Source organism: Sceloporus occidentalis, unplaced genomic scaffold, assembly GCF_023333645.1.
Source record: "Sceloporus occidentalis isolate IW3139 unplaced genomic scaffold, rSceOcc1.0.p SCAF_4, whole genome shotgun sequence".
Lineage (NCBI taxonomy): Eukaryota > Metazoa > Chordata > Lepidosauria > Squamata > Phrynosomatidae > Sceloporus > Sceloporus occidentalis.
Window position 1 is genome coordinate 168044883 of NW_028316984.1, and position 17898 is coordinate 168062780.

Below are 17898 nucleotides of genomic sequence, written 5' to 3' on the forward strand. Positions count from 1 at the left end.
CAGTTACAAATATGGCTCAATAATGCTCTCCTATCACATGGAGGGTTGCTTTGGTCTATGTGTTTCTGATGATGTATTTCTTGAAATGCATTGGTCTCACTTTCATAAATCAGTTGTGTTTGCACAGAAATGCTCCATATTTAAGACATTGGCTGTTTTTTCTAGGGTTGGTGGCTCTGTTTGCTAGTGTTGTTGCCCATCCATAGAGCTTGTATGACAACTTTTGAAAAAGACATTGTTTTAAAAAATGACATTATCATTCATTTGATGTAAGACCTCAACTGTATCTGTCCAGTACTTACTAGTGACCTAAAATTGTATTAACACAAAATTGTGTTTTGGGAACATATATACATTTCAAATCTATTAGCCATGGCAACATATATGTTGCTGATTTATTGTTTATCCAATGAAGATGATTTTTCCTTTGCACTACTGTAGGAGCATTAGGAGCAGTTAAAACCAACATGATTTTGCATTCAACAAAATCTCATAATGTCAGCCCTGTGCAGAGAGATAATGTCATGACTGAGGCTACCCATGTTTGATCAGCATATGTGTGTCTAAACAGCAAGACCTGAACATAGATTTTAGTGGGAAACAGGTCAATGTTAATTTGCTACTGGTGCTATACTACAATCCCTTCAGTTTGATAGGACCTGCTCCTAGTATGTGTGCCTAAGATTACACTCCCAATAATAGTTACGTCATGTAGAAGACCAATCAATTGGTGTAGCTTTCTATCATGATAGTGTATCAATATGATCCCTATTTCTCTTTGGTTGCATGCTGAAAATATAATGCTCAGTTCCTGTACAGGGCTGAAATCACCCAAGTTCTCAGATGTGTTGTTGTAAATATACTGTATCTACATATAAGTCATAGCCATTATGTGAGCTGAACTGAAATATCTTCTCTAGGCTTAGACTACTGCACTATAGAATGAATATAGCAGAAAGATGTAAACAAGTGAAGGATCAACACTCAGTTTAACTAGGAAGGTCTCAACAGTGATCCCAGTCTTAAATCATAGTTTTCTGAGAGGGGAAAAACAGATGTTAGCTAAGAGTTAAGAAAGACCCAGAAGTACATCAAGGGAGTGGTGATCAGGAAATTAACCCTTCCACCCTGCCTGGTTCAAAAATGTAGAGAGAAAGAAATGTATGCAGCCTCTGTCTGTTCTCCTAACATCCCATCCAGTCCCTGCTTCTGCTGTCCCTGCATGTGGTAGTGATGTTTCCCTTGTGACAAAAACTCCATAGGTCTGTCAAATCACAGACTCAAAGCAGTTGATTGCTTTTCTTTAGTAATGACAACTATAAGCTTTGCTGCAATATGGAAGTTCTGAGATGTTAGAACAGTGCATGTATTTAACATATGCTATTTCAAAACCATCTGTTATGAAGTATTTTTGCGTGCTTTCTTTCAGGATGTATGGTTTCCTGTAAATATTTTCCCCCACTTTGAGCTTATTATCTTGACTTGGAGCTCCTATGAAACAAGATGTTCATTTTGTTTCATAGTTAAGTAGCTGTCAACTTCTTTCCCAACAATGGCATCATCCCCATACAGCCATTGGTTTATTTTATTTTATTTAAATGTCCCCAAACATTTCTGTCTATAGCCTAGGGACAAGACATTATTTAAAAAAAAATTCAGTGAGCATCCTGGTAGTTAGCATGTGTAGAAAAGTGGTGATATGTGCAGACATACTAAATATGATGGTGAACTGCTGCTCATGTTGGTCATTCTCCTGAGTAGCCTCCATCTTACTCACAGCCCAGGGGAATCACAGGACATTTATTACCACATAATTTTCCAATTTGCATACCGGGTGAGGAGAATACAAAAAAAGTATCTTATTAATTTCTTTTGTGAATGTAATTTATGGAAAATCCATTTGGATTCATTTTTTAATTATGAGCCCTTTAGACATTCTGGATATTTATGGGCTCAGGCATCTGTTTTGTATGACAAGAATCTATAACCTTGGAAACCTTTTCCCTCCTGATTTACAGTGTAGATGTGAGTGAGCTGGCACCCTAGGGAAAATGAATGGTGCATCTTCTAGAATGACTGGACTCATGAATTTCTAGGCATTTATAATGCCCCTATAAGTCTAGGGGTGTGCAGAGGAATGAGAGTTGCTGCCCTGGAAAGAGTCTTATGGTATATTGAGATGGCCATTGTTCTGGAGTCTAATGAAGAAGATGGGCAGTTTTCCCTGTTGTTGGTTAGACTGCAAGACTAGAATTTGACCAGGCACTTCCATATGCACATTCATCCTACTCCTTACCACAGCTGCTGCCCTGTGATTTACAGCATGCAAAAATGCTCATGGAAAATAAACAGAGAGTGATTGGGACAGCTGTGGCTTGTGATGGATATTGTGCTGCTGAGGTCTATAGGGAGAGATAAATCACCTGCCTGTGTGCTGAAGCTTTGTTTTGCTGCCTTTCATCTGGGTATTCATTTCAAACTCTCAGTGCACCCATGGTTTATTCTCTGTGGAGGAGTTATGGAGGGAGTAGATTGGACTCAATTTCACAGATTGTTTGGAGATAAGCGAGGCATGGAAAGAGGAGGGGGAAACCCCACAATCAACTTTAGTTCCTACAGTGGAGTTCATAACTAAGCAAATCCCCTGGGAATTCTAGGATGTTTAGATACAATGGGTTGAATCGGATGTCCCTTGGGGTTTCTTCCAACTCTGTGATGTTTAGATACACTCCTAGAGGTTATCTACATGCTCAGTAGTGGGAACTGAGGGATGGACATCATATTTGGGGTGGGAAAATCTTCTTTCCACATTCCCTCTTCCTCTGGAACTCCTTACAGCCTCCACAACAATGATATTGATATCTGGAAGGTGAGCTAGAAATGTTATATTTAAAAAAATATTGAAAAAATATTAGCTATTGTTTCCAGGAAATGCATATACTTTTAAGATGGTTAGGGACTGCTGGGTGATCATTCTTTCTTTGGGAAGACTGCTTGTTAATAACCCATAACAGTTTGTTGATGCTTTCTCACTAAAAGCTAGCTAGTTATACTCATATAGAGAAGAACAGTAACATTATTCTCTGAGACATTTGGAACAGAAAGAGATAAAATACACATTTAAAACACAACATTATAAACTAACAATTGTAAGCATAAAGAATGCCACTAGAGAAAACAAATGCAAATGATTTGGATACACACACAGAGAGAGCATATAATGGTACCAAAGTCTAATAACACAGGCATTCACAAGAGCTAGAGGAATTAAAAAGTCATCACTTTGTTATGCAGTGAGCATGGAAGTGCCAGGCAAACTTCTCTGGGCAGAACATTCCACATATGAGGTACTGCCACTGAGAAGGGCCTCAGTTTGGCAATGATTGATTTATATTCAGAACATCTTTTGAGTGTCTACATGTAGGGTAGAAAATTCTGGAGGACCCAAGGACTACCCCTTCTCCATTTCCCCCCGCCCAGGGCTCCAACTGCACCTGTGACAAAACAAGATGTCTCCAGAAGGTCACGTCTGGTTTTCTAGAAGTGAAATTTGGGCCCCAAACAAGATGCTCAAGGAGGCCCAAACTGCATTTAATATAAAAATAATTGCCCCATAAGCTTCTAATGGTGTGGCTCTCCATTGCATGCCCCAAATATTTATTTCAGTGATGAGGACCCTGCAGGGGTGGTAGATGGGGCAGCAAAAAGGTTTTATGGGCTGCAACCCCCCACCCTTGGTGTAAATAAGATAGTCATTAGTGCTTGAGGAGGAAACCTCACCATAAGAAGGGGCTGGAGTAGGTGTGTATAATAAGACATAGTAGATGTGCAGTTTTGGGATAGACCAACAGAGACCTGTGTATATGATCTGCAATGTGGAACTGAGGCGTCTTTCTGAGGATCTGATGTGGGTTAGAAATTATGCTGCCCAGTAGGAACACTTGCTGTTTGCCTCCATTCATGTTCTACTTCTAGATATAGGAAATGTAGTACCACTCTATTCTGCTTTGGTCAGATCTCCTCTGGAATGTTGTGGGCATTCCAGTTGCGGGCACCACAGTTCAAGATGGATTTTGACAAGCTGGAGTATGTCCAGAGGAGGATGACCAAAATGGTGAAAGGACTGCAAACCATGCCCTATGAAGAGCAGCTCAGGGAGCTGGGTATGTTTAGCCTGGGAAAGGGAAGGTTAAGAGGTGGCATGATAACCCATGTTTAAATATTTGAAGGGATATCATATTAAAGATGGAGCAAGCTTGTTTTATGCAGCTTCAGAGATTAGGACAAAAAGCAATGGATTCAAACTATAAGAAAAGAGATTCCATCTAAATATTAGGAAGAACCTCCTGACAGTAAGAGCTGTTTGATAATGAAATATGCTTCCTCAGACTGTTGGTGTCTACTTCTTTGCAGGTTTTTAAACAGAGGGTGGATGGCCATCTGTGGGAGGTGCTTTGATTGTGTATTTCTGCATGGCAAGGGGTTGAATCGGATGTCCCTTGGGGTTTCTTCCAACTCTGTGATTCCATGACTCTATGATTCTATTAAAAATAACAAGTCTACGTGACAGCCCATTGTGTGAGGCAGAACAAGCTGCAAGGCACTTTTTGTTTCTTTGTTAGAGGTAGTGCCACCACCCCTTGTCTGGCACTGGAATGTGCAGTCCAACATCTTGACAATTGTCCTTTGCAGTCATCCTTGTGTGCAGCAAGTCATTCTAGCCTTTTCCTCATCAGCCTATGTTAAAGTTGCCAACTCCCTCTTTCTGCTGTTGTACCTGTGCCTTCAAGAGCTACCTGTTGCTCAGAAATTTAGGAGGTAAAGTATTGGTGATATGGCTCCCATTTTATTTTACATAGCTGAAGTCATGATGCCACCTCAAATTTTCTTGCGGGCCCTCCAAATAAGCTTCAATTGTACCTTTGTTGCTTTTGGTACACCAGGTGTATAGCTCAGTGCAGCAGTGCAAGAAATAACTCTGTGACGCCCCATAACTAAAGATGATGGATTTCTGATTCCCAGCTACATCCAACCAGCATGGAGGCTCAGTGCACTGATATGTGAATTCATTAACCATCCACTCAACAGACATCATATGCTTAAGTCCTTGCTCTTCCAACTGCTGAATGCTGAAAATTATTTAATACTACTTTGATAGATATATAGCAAAAGAAAGTCTATGACTGTCTTTTCACTGAGCACAACAATGGTAAGTTGGACTAGCAGATTTCTTGAGAGTGATGCTTGAACTTTAATTATAGTTAGTAAAATGCAAATGCTGGGAGACAAGTTGGATTCATACACTGCTATGTAATTCTGGGCAATACTATTTAATGACACTAGTAATTCAGTGAGGATCTTTTCTTGGGCTGCACTTTAGAAGCATCATTTGTCATCTGAGGAGACCAAACTACATTAATTGTATATTTATCAGGGCTTTGCTATAATGGTCTGAAGATTACCTAGTATCTATCCATGACTGTTTTATGTCTTTTAACCAAAAATACTTTCTATGTTTATAAGTATCAAGACAGGCACAAACTAACAGATGATATATTTTGCTGTTATGGCATATTTTCTATGTTGGCAAAAGAGTTGTCTCCTTTTATACAAATAAATGGGAATAAAAAATATCATATCTTGTTAATTAGAGTACAGAGTAGGGATGTAATTATTTGCTAATTTTCTTCTTAAAGCAAGAAAAAAAAACAATTTGGCAATTTTCTTCCAACTATGAGAAAGACCTCTTTTTTTTTTAAGTTTTTGAAGTCTATTTGCAGTTTGGGACATTTTCTGGACAGACAACAGCACTTTCTGCACAAAAAAAAAAGAAAAAATGTTTTCTGCACAGAAATTACTGTTTCCTGTGCAGAAAATGCTGTTTAATGTCTAAAAGGAGATATGCAAAGTTTGTTCAGAATGCGTCTTGAACTGCTGATATTCTCATCAGTCCAGGATTCTTCTCATTGGTGTTTCTCAACAAAGACATATTTTTGAATATTTCCCCCCAAAACTAACATAAAAGTTGTTGTACAACTATGCTTTTTGGAGAGTAACAGATTTTGAAGCAGTCACATTTAGATTCTACACTGTTTTCTTTTCTAGAGTTGGGCCAAGATACTGTATTTCACTACCCAAGACACAACAGCAAATACACCTAACTCAGGAGTGATATTACCCAAAGACAAAACCCAGACTCCACTCTACTGTATACCTGGCAATGAGTGTAAGGGCTAAACCCCTGTAAGAACTAAATCGATAACATCTGTTTGTAATTTATGTCTTGCGGCATGGATATTCTAATCTAGTGAATTTCATGGTGATTTACTGCATTTCACTTCACTGTTATGTCTTACATCAGGAAATGTTTTTGTATCACTAATAGTATCACCAATAGAAATTATGTGCATTTTACTTCTGCTTTCAAATTATTTGCTTGCAAATTACATCTGCTTGTAATTTATGTCTCTCAGCCTGGATAACGTGTCCAGTGAATTTCTAGGTGATTTGTTGTATACCCTTACTAAGAAGGCATTCCTTTGTATTTCATGACTCTATTTTTATATTAGCACCTAGAAATTCAAGATTTGCCAGTTTATTATTGTAATTCCTTGTTGGTAGATAGAAGTAATTCACAGAATACAGTGTTATATACACATGCACTGATTTAGTTCTTACTGGCATTTAGCCCTTATATTCATTGTCAGATATACAATGGAGTAGATTCTTGTTTTTATTCTTTGGTGATAACTATGGAGTTTATCAGACAAGGGAAATTGGAAGTATAATCCAATGGCAATCTAAATGCAATAATGGGGTTTAACGTTATTGCGTGATAGACTACCTCACACAATTTTGGGCAATGGGAAGTCAGTCCGAACGCAATCATGGGGTTTCACGTTATTGCGTGATAGACTACCACACACAATTTCAGGCAATGACAAGCTATTTTCGGGCAATGGGAAGTCAATTCGAACGTAATCTGAATTCACGTAAATTCGCTGAACTAGCAAATTCACGTGAATGTGTTCTGGCCCCACTTTCTTTTCATTCGAAATTAAGAGAAATTCCTCCTGTGTGATAAATTCCTACCTTGAGTTAGGTGTAGTGAGGCATTATTTGTTGCCCCATGTTGGGTAGCAAAATGTCTTGGCTCAGCCCTGCTTAGAAAAGAATATAGAATCTAAACATGACTGCTTTAAAATCTGCTACTTTCCAAAGATCATAGTGGTAGAACAACTCTGTGCTAGTTATGCAAGGTATATGAATATTTTGTGAGATATTACCCAAAGCCAGCCAAGTTATTTTAGCACAAAATCTCATGAGGATCATTAAAAGTTTGATAAATTATTTGACTAACAATTTGCTGCCCTTTCATGAAGATCCTCTGTGTGAGATAGCTGCTTCCCTCTACCCTTGTTCTTGTTATCTTTCTTGACAGGTTTACCACTAACTCGGTTTTAATCTGAGAGACTGTGAATTGCCCAAGGCCACCCATGGGGTTTCCTCGTCTCCCAAAGTCCTACTCCAACACTCAAAATCACTACATCACATGGCTCTATTCTCTTCATCACGGTTTACTGAATTTCTTTGAACCCCACCAATTTTCTTCCCATTTGTTGTTGTTATTAACTGCCATCAATCTGACTTCAACTCAAAATCCCTGTATCATCAACTACCTTGCTCAGGTCTTGCAGATTCAGGGTTGTGACTTCCTTGACTGAATCTATCCATCAGAAATGTGGACTTCCTCTTTTCCTGCTGCCTTCTACCTTACTAAACATTATTGACTCATTGAGTGAGTCATTTTCTTCTTATGATATGGTGCACTGGAAGTACTGTTCTACAGTGGCTCCATTCTTTCCTGGAGGGGCACTTCATAAGATGGTGCTGGGGGATTTCCTGTTCAACTCTGTGGCCATTGGCCTGTGGGATCCCTCAAGGCTCAGTGTTGTCACCTATGCTATTTAACATTTATATGAAATGAATGGGAGAGGTTGTCTGGAGTTTTGGAGCAAAGTGTCACCTGTATGCTGATAATACCTAGCTCTATCACTTTTTCCTGCCTAATTTCAAGGAAGCTGTTCCTGTCCTAAACTGGTGTCTGGCCACTGTAATGGACTGAATGAGGGCAAACAAACTGAGGCTTAATCCAGACAAAGCAGAGGTGCTCCTGGTCAGTCGAAAGAAAGATCCGTGGTTAGGAATTCAGCCTATGTTAGATGGAGTTACACTCCCCCTGAAAACTCAGGTTCATAGTTTGGGGGTACTTCTGGGTTCAGCACTGAACCTGGAAATCCAGGTATCAGTGGTGACCAGGAGTGCTTTTGCACAGCTAAAACTTGTGTGCCTGTTCCTGTCGAAGTCAGATCTGACCATGGTGGTACATGCCTTGGTTACATCTTGTTTGGATTACTGTAATGCACTCTATGTGGGGTTGCCTTTGAAAAGTGCTCAGTAACATCTGCTGGCTCAAAGAGCTGCAGCCACACTGTTAGCTGGAGCTGGCTACAGGGAGCATACGACTCCCTTGTTGCCCTATGAGGAACGACTTAGGGAGCTGGGGATGTTTATTATTATTATTATTTATTATTATTAAACTTTATTTCTATAGCGCTGTAATTATACACAGCGCTGTACAAAGTCGGTAAAATTAGAAGTAAATAAAAGCCTGCCCAAGGCGTACATTCTAAGATAATAACAATTAAAAGAGGAATAGATAAAATTACCATATAGAAAGGAAAAAACAGAGTAAAAACATCAAATATCAAACAAATCACATCACATCAAATATTGTCAGACAGCCAGATAACAATCACAAATTCCCTGAGAACGCTTCCCTAAACAATATGGTTTTCAGCTCAGCTTTAAAGCTGGTTAGGGAAGTGATGAGCCGTGCATGCAGAGGAAGAAGGTTCCAGGAATGAGGGGCAGCAAGAGAGAAGGGACGGATCCGGGATGGGGCAGAGGAGATCCTGGGTTGAGAGAGGAGACTTTGGCTACCAGAGCGGAGAGTGCGAGTAGGGATGTAGGGAGAGAGAAGATCAGTTAAATAAAGAGGGGCCAGCCCATGCAGGGCTTTAAAGGTGAGTAGCAAAAGTTTGTACCTGATGCGGAAAGGAAGAGGGAGCCAGTGAAGGGAAGACAACAGAGGGGAGACATGATCATAACGGCGAGCGAGTGAAATAATGCGTGCAGCTGAATGCTGAACAGAAATTAATGGGTGGAGATGAGAGAGGGGAAGCCCTGCCAAGAGGAGGTTACAGTAGTCTAGTCGTGAGACCACTAGGGCATGGACCAGTGTCTTTGCGGTAGAAGCTGAGAGATATGGACGGATTTTGGCGATATTATAGAGAAAAAATCTACAGACTTTGGCTGTAGTCTGGATCTGTGGGATAAATGACAAAGAGGAGTCAAAGATGAAACCGAGACTGCGGGCTTCCTGGACCGGCTGGATCGAGATGTTATTGACGGAAATAGAAAAGGAATAGTGAAGGGTGGGCTTAGGAGGGAAAACAAGAAGCTCAGTCTTGGACATATTGAGCTTCAGACGCCGATGGTGCATCCAGTGGGAGACAGCTGTTAAACAGGATGACACTTGCTGCTCTAGCTCTGGTGAAAGATTAGGGGTGGAAAGGTACAGCTGGGTATCATCGGCGTAAAGATGGTAGGAGAAACCAAAAGAACTGATAAGTTTGCCAAGGGAGAGTGTGTATAAAGAGAACAGAAGGGGACCCAAAACAGAGCCCTGAGGAACTCCAACAGATAAGGGGACAGAAGACGAGGTCTGACCACCTGAGACCACTGAAAAAGATCGATCTGACAAGTAAGATGTGAACCAATCGAGAACAAGGCCCGAGAAACCAAGGTCAGAGAGTACTTCTATTAGGAGACAGTGGTCCACGGTGTCGAAGGCCGCAGACAGATCGAGTAGGACAAGGATAGAATAAAGGCCATTCGCCTTGGCCCGCAAAAGATCATTTGAGATCTTAGTAAGGGCCGTCTCTGTGGAGTGCCGTGGGCGAAAACCAGACTGGAAGGGATCCAGAATGGAGTTGGTTTCAAGAAACTCAAGACAGCGTGAATAGACGACTCGTTCCAACACCTTGGAGAGAAAAGGAAGGAGAGAGATTGGACGATAGCTAGCCAAGGAAGAGGGGTCGAGAGAGGGTTTTTTCAGGATAGGGGAAACTAAGGCATGTTTGAAGACTGAGGGGAAGGAACCCGAAGAGAGAGAGAGGTTAAAGATATAGAGGAGGGAGGGTAACAAAGAGGGGGCTATAGAGATTAGAAGACGAGAAGGAAGTGGGTCAAGAGAACAGGTGGTAGGTTTGGATGAGTTCAGCAGCGAAGAGAGTTCTTCCAAAGAAACAGGAGGAAACACAGAGAGTTTATTAGTAGGAGGGGCGAGGAGATTAGTGGTGGGAGCCAAATCAAGAAGAGTTAACTCAGAACGAATGGTAGTGATCTTTGTAATGAAGTAGTTGACGAAGTCGGAGGGAGACAATAGTGGAGAGACAGAGGGAGGAGAGGGTTTTAACAGTGTGTTGAAACAGGAGAACAAGCGCTGCGGGCGCCTCTCGTTGGCGCAGATCAATGATTTGAAATAGTCTTGTTTTGCCATCGACAGGGCGCGTGAAAAAGATAAAAGAACGAACTTAAAATGGATAAAGTCAGCCCACTCCCTGGACTTTCTCCAGAGACGTTCGGCTGCTCGGGAGCAGGACCGGAGAAATCTAACAGTGGGAGTGATCCAGGGCTGAGGCCTAGTCATAGAAGAAGAGGAGGACACGCGCGTAGATACTGGGGCAAAGCTGTCAAGAGTTGAAGAGAGAGTAGAATTCAGTAAAGACATAGCTGAGTCAGCAGAGTCCCCAAGATTGAGAGAAGCGAAGGATGAATCCAAGGACTGAGTGAGATGGTTAAGGTTAATAGAATGAAGATCACGGAACTGGCGAAGGACGGTATGACGGGGAGGTGGGATGTAGGTAAGAGTAAAGGAAAGTAGGTGATGGTCAGATAGTGGGAAATCAGAAGCCAAGTAGTCAGACACGACACACTTGGAGGGGAGAACTAAGTCGAGACAGTGACCAAGGGAATGGGTTGGAGAGTTGGAATGGGGTTGGAGACCGAAGGAAGCTAAGAGAGAGCTGAAGCGAGAGGTTGAGGAATTCTTGGGATCGTCGAGGTGGATGTTAAAGTCACCTAAGATCAGGGAGGGGACAGTATCCAAAAGAAAAAATGTCAACCAAGATTCAAAATCTGTGAAAAACTGAGACGCTGAACCAGGAGGACGATAGATGATGGCAACCCGAAGTTGCAGAGGAAAATAGAGTCTAATAGAGTGTAATTCAAATGAGGAGAAGGAGTAGCTGGGGGGAGAAGAGAGAACCTGAAACTGGCAGGACTTTGATAATAAGATGCCGACCCCTCCTCCGCGACCCTCAGGGCGGCCAGTGTGGGTAAAAGAGAGACCGCCAAGAGAAAGGGCAGCAGAGGTAGCGGTATCGTGGGCCGGAAGCCAGGTTTCAGTGAGGGCAAGAAGATTAAATGATTGAGATAGAAAAAGATCATGGATTGCCGCTGCTTTTGGGGCAGCGGAGCGGCAATTCCAGAGGGCGCAAGAGAATGGGAGTTGGGAAATAGGGAGGGGGCGGATAGGGATGAGATAAGGAGAAGGAGAGGTGCGAGGAGCCATGGAGAAGAGAGGTTTGGGTGACAAACAGATGGCAGGAGAAAATGTAGAAAAGAGAAAAGCAGAAAAATAAAGATACAGTCCAACAGTGCTGGAAGGGATGGGGTGAGGATCCCAAGACATGAGGGAGTTGACGGAGGAGAAGGGTAGCTATGGGAGCTTCCGGATGTCTGAGGGGTTACTGCCCCGCTTCTCTCTCTGCTGAGCTGGAGCTGTTGCTGCTACTTCCAAGGAGTCCCAGAACAGTGGGAAGATGGAGGGAAGGTCAGCAGCAGAGGTTCCTCTCAGGAGGCAGGCTGGCTGGTGTTCACAGGGGAGGAGAAGGCTGAGACAGTGCCCTTTTAAGGGGAAAGGCAGGCCCCACCTCTCTCTCTCTGCTGAGCTGGAGATGCTGCTGCTGCTACTTCCAGGGAGTCCCAGAAGAGTGGGAAGATGGAGGGAAGGTCAGCATTCAGCAGAGGTTCCTCTCAGGAGGCAGGTTGGCTGGTGTTCACAAGGGAGGAGAGGGCTGAGACAGTGCCCTTTTAAGGGGAAAGGCAGGCCCCACCTCTCTCTCTCTGCTGAGCTGAAGATGCTGCTGCTGCTACTTCCAGGGAGTCCCAGAAGAGTGGGAAGATGGAGGGAAGGTCAGCATTCAGCAGAGGTTCCTCTCAGGAGGCAGGTTGGCTGGTGTTCACAAGGGAGGAGAGGGCTGAGACAGTGCCCTTTTAAGGGGAAAGGCAGGCCCCACCTCTCTCTCTCTGCTGAGCTGGAGATGCTGCTGCTGCTACTTCCAGGGAGTCCCAGAAGAGTGGGAAGATGGAGGGAAGGTCAGCATTCAGCAGAGGTTCCTCTCAGGAGGCAGGTTGGCTGGTGTTAGCCTGGAGAAAAGAAGGTTAAGAGGTGATATGATAGCCCTGTTTAAATATTTGAAAGGATGTCATATTGAGGAGGGAGCAAGCTTGTTTTCTGCTGCTCCAGAGAACAGGACCCGGAACAATGGATGCAAGCTACAGGAAAAGAGATTCCACCTGAACATTAGGAGGAACTTCCTGACAGTAAGGGCTGTTCGGCAGTGGAATGCACTTCCTTGGAAGGTGATAGAGTCTCCTTCCTTGGAGGTCTTTAAACAGAGGCTGGATGGCCATCTGTCAGGGATGCTTTGATCTGGATTTCCTGCATGGCAGGGGGTTGGACTGGATGGCCCTAGTGGTCTCTTCCAACTCTACGATTCTATGATTCTATGATTCTATGATACAGCACCAGTCCATTTCTATGCACAATTCAAAGTACTGGTCTTGACCTATAAAACCCTTTATGGCTTGGGGCCAGGTTATTTGAGGGGCTGTATGAGCCCACGAGAGTGTTGAGATCATCCCAAGAGGCCCTTCTCTCTGTCCCACCACCTTCCCAGGCTCACTTGGTGGGAACAAGAGAAAGGGCCTTCTCAGTGACTGCTCCCAAGCCCTGTAACTCCCTCCCTAGAGAGGCCAGGATGGCTCCATCTTTGCTTTCTTTTTGACTGCAGATAAAAACATGTTTATGCCACCAGGCACTTGCATATTGACATGGGTGCTGTTTTGGTTTTGTTGTAAAGAGTTTTAAATTTTAAAAATGTAATGTTTTAATAATTTGAATTGTTTAATTGTTTTTTAAACTTTGTGTTTTCAGTATTTCATACTGTTTTTAATTTAGTCTGTTTGAAATTTTGTTAGCAGCATTGAGTCCCTGTACCGGGAGGAAGGCAGGATATTAATAATAATAACAATATCTGTTTCATATATTAGGTTCCCTTGTTTTCTTTTCACACTGAAATGTGTGCATTTTCCAATATTTTCCTGATTTGTGTATTGATTTGTGCACTTTACCTAATTTATATAACTGTCATTACCTTAAATGTCTTTCTGTATGTTTTCAAACAATTATGCACATTTTAAGTTCTTCATACTTTGAAACATGAACACTCTTTTATGTTCCCTTTATTTCTTGGAAACGCCCTAATAGTCTTGTAAATGTGTGACTCTCTAAATTAAGCTGTACATTTTCTCACAAGTTTTTGGAGGTCCAAAATGCTACTTTAATCAGGCCCAATGAATCTTTTTCCAACTCTGTTCTGCCTAATGGTAGTGCTGGCCCTGTTTCTCAACCACCATAATCTTAACATAATGGAAAGGGGGGATTGTTTGGGGTAACGAGAGAAAGCAATATAGTCTTCTTAGCATTCTAGATGTTCTGAGATAATTAAGTGGAGAGCATATGTTCCTCTTACTAAAGAGTAAATGAAGATGCAAAAATATGGGTTCACACATTTCCTATTCATATAGGATAACTGCAGTTATTTTTACTTTTTAATCAGCCTGTTATCAGAGAGAAACTGCTGGGATTATCTGACAGTAGAAGGCATCCTGTGAAGGTGTTAAGCACACTTGTTTGCTCTAAACTAATTCTATGCAAAACCTATTGTAAAACAGAGTTATGAAAACCCCATTGGGCAATTCTGGTGACTTCAGTGGCACTGTGATGAAGTAACTGGATTGCACTAGAACATGTCTAGTTGCATACTTTTCCTTACCCATCTCTCTCTCAGATACTTGTCAAAATAATTCCTCACAAAGAGAAACAGAATCAAATGTATCTATAATCAAAAGTTTTTTATTTCCATTGGTGTTAACTACCATCTAAATTCCAGCATCCAAATCTGAAATCCCCAGCCTTGTTGCTAATGGTTGGCAGCAGGGTGCAGCAATAATTCAGTGACCACTTAAACACAGAAGCTGCCTCTTGGATGAAATTAAAGCAGAGTGATTATTAGTTTAATTTACCCAATCCTGATGTCTCACCTCCTTGTTGTAGCAAAGATTAACTACTACTTGATCCATCAGGTTACACTGCAGATGTGTTTTTAAGGCAAGGGCATAACAATAATTGTTGCGAGGAAATGAAAGCTTAGCCAAATTAAAGATCATAATGTACAGTATTTACACCATGTGTTTTAGCTATGTAGGAAAGAACTAATTGGTAGGATCACTCTCAACTAAGATGTCATAACATTTTCAGATTATTAATAAAATGTAGAGAACAGCCTCTTAAAACATCTAATTATCCTCACAACATCTCTGCTAGCCACAGAGGTAAGAGTACTATCTCTATCAGAAAGACAGAGAAGTGTGGTTGAAGCAGATAGTAGTATTAGATTAGGCAACGATGGGTATGTAAATGAATTTGTATTGCTGTTTGTTTTGGTGTGTACTTAAATAGTTTCATCAGTGTGCGATGTGACAGTGTGTGATGTGACAGCTGCTCCAAAGCCACACCAATAAAAAAGAACCAGATGAAGAAGGAGCAGCAAGAATCCATTCCTTCCAGTATTCCAGTCCAGGACTATGATTGGGATTGGAGTGCAGCCTCGCACCACTCCTTTGGGCCCATCTGTTTCAGGCCAAGGAGTTCTTTATTTTTCCTTTTCCTTCTTCTCCTTCTCCTTCATCACCTGAACCCCATACAGCTTTTTAACTTTTTCCAGAAGAGTGGGCTATAAGTGTGACAAATCACTTCCGTTCTTGAGAGTAGGTGGCCATTCACACTAAAGAATTATAACATGATCATTCCACTTTAATTGTCAAGGTTCCATTTTATGGAACCACAAGATTGTCTAGTGTTTCATCAGACATCTAGTTCCTGGGTTCCATAGGATGGAACCATGGTAGTTAAAATGGAATAATAGCACTATAATTCCTTATAAAAAGGAGGAGAGAGAGAGAGAGAGAGAGAGAGAATGAAATGTGGTAGCACCTTTAAGACTAACTGTTTTTTATTTTTGCATGAGCTTTCATGGATATAAACCCACTTCTTTGGATGCAGTAATGAGTGGGTTTATATCCACAAAAGTTCATGCAGAAATAAAAACCAGTTAGCTTTAAAAGTGCTGCTGTGTTTCCTTCCCCCCCTCCCCCCTTTTCTTTCCTTGCTTCCTCCTTTTTATTCTGCAGGAGACTAACATGGCTACTTCTTTGAAAATTATAATTTTGTAGTGGTAATAGGATGGCTAAATGCAAAAGAGGACATTTATTTTATTTTGGATTTTGGAATACCTAAATACATAATGAGTTATCTTGGAGATGGGATTGAAGTCTAAAAACAATATTCATTTATATTTCAAATAAACCTTATACACATAGACTTAAGGTAATTTTATTTTAAATTTTAAATAACTTTGCACATGAAACAAAGTTTGTGTACATTGAACCACTGTAAAGCAAATGCGTAACTATCTCAGCTACCCATGAAAAACGTTTTGGCTGTTGGAATATTTCAGATTTTGGAATTCTGGATAAGGGAGACTCAACCTGTATATAGAAGTGGGAATTTCACTAGGCACAATTTGTCATGCAAACTAACAATTTCCTCTTCTACATAATGAATAAAGGTGGAAAAACCTTTTCTGCTGTTGCTGTCTGTACTTGAAATTTTTGAACCCTCAACATAGTTCTAATGTCTGGTGTTTCAAGAAGGTCTAGAAAGGTACATGGATCTTCTACTGAAGGTGGTCTTAGAGAATCGGTGAGGCTTCTTGCCCCTCGTAAAGATGGATGAGTTTAACAGTGATATGAGCCTTGTTTAATTACACATGTAATCAACAGCTTAATTAAAAACTACCCTGGTGAAAGACTCCCCTAAACCCTCTTATTTATCTGAAGGCTGACATTTTTGTCAAAGGAAATCTTTTCTTAATTGACATAAGATAAATAGAAATAATCCTTTCTTAATCCAAGGGGAAGTTGTTTCATAAAGTTTGAGGCTAGTTTAAAGAAGCTGATTTACATTCACATTCTGAGCTGAATTAGTGTAACTTTTTTCTGGTTGTTTTTATCTATAGATAAAAAGACTGGGGGCACAAGGCCTTTCTAAAAGTGCTGTTTAGCATTGCACCACCTCCTTTGAGATGTCCTCAGAGACCTTTCAAACATATGAGGGCAGAAATGGGGCTTTACTTAGCTTGGGACATCTGTTGGGAACACAGCCTAGGGTGGTATTGCATGTACTAATAAGCATTCCCTCACTTTGGCTAACCTTGCAGCATAGAAAACATAATTGAACTGAACAGGTTCCTGCCAATTTGAAAGGCTTATAATGGGATATAGTCTGTTTCCTAGCTTCTCCCCATTTAAAACCAGAGATGGTAAAACAACACCAATGCTAGAAAATCAGAAGGTAGAAGAAAGCTCATTTTTTTCCCTAATGAGTTATTTTGGCAGCTGGTTACATTTTGCATTAATGAGCTGGAGCAGATTAACCTGCCACATTTCACTGGAATGAGACTAGATGTCTGCCAATTACTATTTATAGGGTACAAACCAGATCTTTCAGAGGAGGTGGAACCCCATCCAGAACAGGCTGTGATCACAATCCCAGGTTGGTTTTCCTACTGATCAGAAGCACTTCTACCTTGTCTAGATTAAGCCTCAGTCTATTCATTTACATCCACTTCTTTACTGCATTCAGACAAAGATTAATTGCTATGACAGCTTTCTTGGCATCAGTCATAAAGGAGACATAGGGCTGCCAATCATCAGCATACCGAACACCAAAGCTCTGGATGATTAATCTCAGTGGCTTCACATACAACTGGCCATACTTGAATATATATATATATATATATATATATATATTCCCAAAAAAAACCTTAGATTTTTCTATTTTACATAAGGAGGACCATTTTACTATGCCATTGTATATAATGGGACTTGAGCATCCCTGGATTTTAGTATCCTTGGGGGACTTGAAACCAAACCCCAGTGAATACTAAAGGCTCATTATAGATTTTTAAAAGCATAAGGGGCAGTATTGACCTCTGTGGAATCCCACAGGATGATGACCAAAAAGCTGAATAACAGTCCTCCAGCACCACTGCTTTGGAATGGTTATACCAAGAAAACTAGAACCACTGCAAAACAATGCCCTCATGTCCTATATTAGCCAAAGGACCCAGAAGGATACCATGGTAGGTAATATCAAATACAAGCTGAAAAATCCAAGAGGACCAACAGGGACTCCCCCTGTCTCACTCCCAGTATAGGTAATCCGCAAGTTGACCATGGCTGTTTCTGTGCCATAACCAGGTCTGAAACCAGATACTGTACTATGATATCATTTATATTGCCATGCCAATTGTGATGTTATGGCAACTGCCTGCGGAATCCTGGGATTTTCAGTTTTGGGGGGAA

At 41.3% G+C, this 17898-nt stretch overlaps 1 protein-coding gene across 23 annotated transcripts in view; it reads left to right on the forward strand.

The window, feature by feature from the left end:
• NRXN3 (neurexin 3) overlaps positions 1–17898 on the forward strand; it is a 1638958-nt gene that overhangs the window by 1201268 nt on the left and 419792 nt on the right. The window lies entirely within an intron of this gene.